Source organism: Suricata suricatta, chromosome 2, assembly GCF_006229205.1.
Source record: "Suricata suricatta isolate VVHF042 chromosome 2, meerkat_22Aug2017_6uvM2_HiC, whole genome shotgun sequence".
Taxonomy (NCBI): domain Eukaryota; kingdom Metazoa; phylum Chordata; class Mammalia; order Carnivora; family Herpestidae; genus Suricata; species Suricata suricatta.
In genome coordinates this window covers 62,725,279-62,729,383 of record NC_043701.1, presented here as the reverse complement: position 1 = coordinate 62,729,383, position 4,105 = coordinate 62,725,279, and the positions used below count along the sequence as shown (strand labels likewise).

Genomic DNA, 4,105 nt, shown 5'->3' with positions numbered 1-4,105 from the left:
GACATCGGCATGTTCTGTTGTCATCATGCAAGGCATTATAAGAACCTTCTGTTTCTTTTTTTTTTTTTCTTTTTTTTATTTTTGATACAGAGAGAGACAGAGCACGAGAGGGGGAGGGGCAGAGAGAGAAGGAGACACAGAACAGGAAGCAGGCTCCAAGCTCTGAGCTAGCTGTAAGCACAGAGCCTGACGCGGGGCTCGAACCCACGAACGTGAGACCTGACCTGAGCCGAAGCCGGAGGCTTAACCGACTGAGCCACCCAGGCGCCCCAAGAACCTTCTGTTTCTTATTCCTCACTCCTGTTTCTTCAGTCCTCACTCCTCCCCTCTCCCTGCCCCTTCTTGTCTAATGCTAGATTCACAGTCACATAATACCTGAAGAATCTAGTCATCACAAGGTGGGTGTTGCCTCAGTTGTCTATTGCTGCATAGAAAGACAACCTAAAATTAGTAGCTTAAAACAACAACAATCTGATATTTTCTCGCAATGCCGTGGGCTCGCTAGGCAGTTCTTCTGATCTCATCTGGGCTCACTCAGGCTACTGCATCCATCTGTTGGGTGAGCTAGACCTCGAGGGCCCAAGATGACCTTGTCCCTATATCAGAGTCCATAAAGGGACTGGAAGGCTGGGTCCTGTCTCTCTCTCTCTCTGTACAATCTTTCATCATTAGCTAGTCCATCTGAGCTTTTTCCATGGCAAGTCTCAAGAGAGCAAAGGCACAAGCTGTGGAGGCTCCAGAACACTCAGACGATGTCACTTCCACAATATTCTATTGCTTTAAGCAAATCCTAAGGCCAGATATATTGCAAGATGCAGTGATACCAAGGGCGTGATTTTAGGGAGGCATGATTCATCAGGGTCACTTTATAGCAATCTACCATAGGATGTGTGTGTGTGTGTGTGTGTGTGTGTGTGTGTGTGTGTGTAAAAAATCCGGTTGGACTTCATTAGAAGCATTCTTGCCAATTTACCTAAACCTCTGTAATGTCAGTCTGTCAACAGTTTTGTTTTGTTTTGTTGAGCAACCACAAGGAACAAAGTAATAGGCTAGGAAGATATATTACATGTATGTTGCAATTTCTTGCTAAAAGAATGCTTTCAGATCCATTAAAAAATTTTTTTTCGGATCCACCAAGTGATATAGGTAATGTACATGGGGTACAATAAGACATACATTTGGTGTTTGATCTCAGTTCCTGACACAGAGCTTCTAACACCTTTGAGACTTTTTTCGTATTAGAAAGGTCTTGGGGCACCTGGGTGGCTCAGTCGGTTAAGCCTCCCACTTTGGCTCAGGTCAGATCTCACGTTTGTGGGTTCAAGCCCTGCGTCAGGCTCTGTGCTGACAGCTCAGAGCCTGGAGCCTGCTTCCGGTTCTGTGTCTCCTTCTCTCTCTGCCCCTCCCTCTCTCATGCTCTGTCTCTCTCAATATCAAAAATAAATAAATATTAAAAAAAAAAAGAAAGGTGTTTACTTTTCCATGATAAGCCCCTTTAGTTCACACCTGGCCAACTTGGTGTAAAGCTCCTGGAAAGCCTCAAGATGAGGCTGGCCACAAGAAAGACCAAGTGGTGAGAGGATTGAAAAGTTTCAGCCCTACTTCTGACCTCTTTGGAGGGAAGGATTGCTAAAGGACTGAGCAGTAGAATATTAAAAACTTTATTTTAAGTTTATTTAATTATTTTGAGAGGGAGAGAGAGAGAGAGTGCACACATGCACATGAGTGGGGCAGGGGCAGAGAGGGAGGGAGAGAGAGAATCCCAACTGGGCTCTGCAATGTCAGCACAGAGCCCAGCTCACGACTCAAACCCACAAACCATGAGATCATGACCTGAGCTGACACCAAGAGTCAAACACTCAACTGACTGAGCCACCCAAGTGCCCTGAAGATAAAAACTCTTGGACAACATTGCGACTTCCCAGATGTTGAAGCATCAAAGCACTGCAAGGGTGGTGTGCCTGGAGAGGGTGGGGAAGTCTTGTGCACCCCCCCACCCAAACCTCGCCCTACGCTTCACTTCTGTTCAGCTGCTCCTGAGTTTCAGCCTTTATAATAAACCAGTAAAATGCCCTCCTGAGTTCTACGAGCCTTCCTAGCACATTACTGAACCTGAGAAGTGAGATGTGACAACCCCTGCTTCTTTATCGCCAGTCAGAAGCCTGGGCAGTCTCTCCAAGACTTGACACTGGTCCTGAAGCAGGAAGGGAGGCAGCTTTGTAGGGTCTGTGCTAATTCCAGACAGTTACTGTCAGAACTGAAGTAAATTGTGGGTTTTTTATTTGTTAAAAAAATTCTTTTAATGTTTATTTATTTTTGAGAGAGAAGAGACAGAGCATGAGCAGGGGATGGGGCAGAGAGAGAGAGAGTGAGACAGAATCTGAAGTAGGCTCCAGGCTCTTAGGTCAGCACAGAGCCCAACCTGGGGCTGTGAGATCATGACCTGAACTGAAGTTGGACGCTTAAGTGACTGAACCACCCACAGACCCCTAAATTTTTTCTCAATGTTTATTTTATTTTTGAGAGAGACAGGCAGAGAGAGCCAGAGAGAGACAGAGCATGAGTGGGGGAGGAATAGAGAGAGAGGGAGACAGAATCTGAAGCAGGCTCCAGGCTCTAAGCTGTCAGCATAGAGCCCGCCTAGAGGCTGGAACTCACCAACTGTGAGATCATGACCTAAGCTGAAGTCAGACGCTTAACCAACTGAGCCACCCCAGGTGCCTCTAGAAGTGAATTGTTGAATACCCAGCTGGTGTCCTGAGAGTTAGAGAAATGGCTGTGGGCTTTGGAAAACACTGCAGAGGCCCCATTTTTGCAGCAGGTAGGAGAGCTAGGACAAACAAAATATTTTCACTCAACAAACACTTTTTTCCCACATTGGTTCCTCCTCTTTAGAAATAAAACATTATTTCAGGGGTGGCTCAGCCAGTTGACCTCTGAATTCGGCTCAGGTCATGATCTCCTGGTTCGTGAGTTCAAGCTCCACATCAGGCTCACTGCTTTCAGCACAGAACCTGCTGCAGATCCTCTATCCCCCTCTCTTTACTCCTCCTCCACTTGCACTCTCTCAAAAATAAATAAAACATTAACAGTGATTCCAGAAGAAACAAGAGTGCAGCATGAAAATGGGGAAGCAAAGAAAGCCAGAAAGTATGCAACCATGAAGCGAATGCTTAGTCTCCGAGATCAGAGTCTTAAAGAGAAAGACAGATTGAAACCTAAAAAGAAAGAAAAGAAAGATCCCAGTGCACTCAAAGAAAGAGAAGTCCCCCAACATCCTTCCTGTTTATTCTTCCAATATAACACACGACTGGGCCCACCTTACCACATCCTGCTTGATACCAACTTTATCTACTTTTCCATTAAAGCCAAACTTGATTTAATACAATCAATGATGGGCTGTCTATATGTCACATGTATCCGTTGTATAACTGACCGTGTAATGGCTGAAATTGAGAAATTGGGGCAAAAGTATCCAGTGGCTCTAAGAATTGCCGAGGATCCAAGATTTGAACGATTACCATGAACACACAAAGGAACCTATGCAGATGACTGCTTAGTACAGAGAGTAACTCAGCACACGTGTTACATTGTGGCCACAGTTGACCAGGACCTTTAACGAAGGATCTGGAAGATCCCTGGAGTTCCCATCATGTACATGTCTAACCATAAGTACAAGACTGAGCAGATGCCAGATGATTATGGACCCCCTCGATTCTGATTCTAACACTCTAAAGATAGAGGTCCTGTGCCTTTCTTTACCAACTTTTTCTGTTGCCAGTTCATATTATTCTCCTTACCCACTTGTTCTTTCATGAGCTGAGTATGGTTAAATACACTCACTTTTTGACATTGTTTTGAAGTTGAAAAAAGAACATTAAAAAGAAATAAAAATAAGGCATTATTTCATAAATCATAAGACATTACCCAATGCCCTCTCTATATGTGTAAAAGACTAGAAACCATGACATCTAAAACCAAAAGACAAAAAATGAAGAGGAAAAATTACCATAAGTAAAAGGCAGACTCTGGAAGGAATCGAAGCTCTTAGAGCCCAATCCAAAGTTTCAAGGAGAAAATTGAGTTGACAGTCATATATTTATAT

At 44.3% G+C, this 4,105-nt stretch overlaps 1 pseudogene; it reads left to right on the top strand.

The window, feature by feature from the left end:
- The first annotated feature begins 3,133 nt into the window (after positions 1 to 3,133).
- Positions 3,134 to 3,721, top strand: LOC115306409 (annotated as a pseudogene).
- The last annotated feature ends 384 nt before the right edge of the window (positions 3,722 to 4,105 follow it).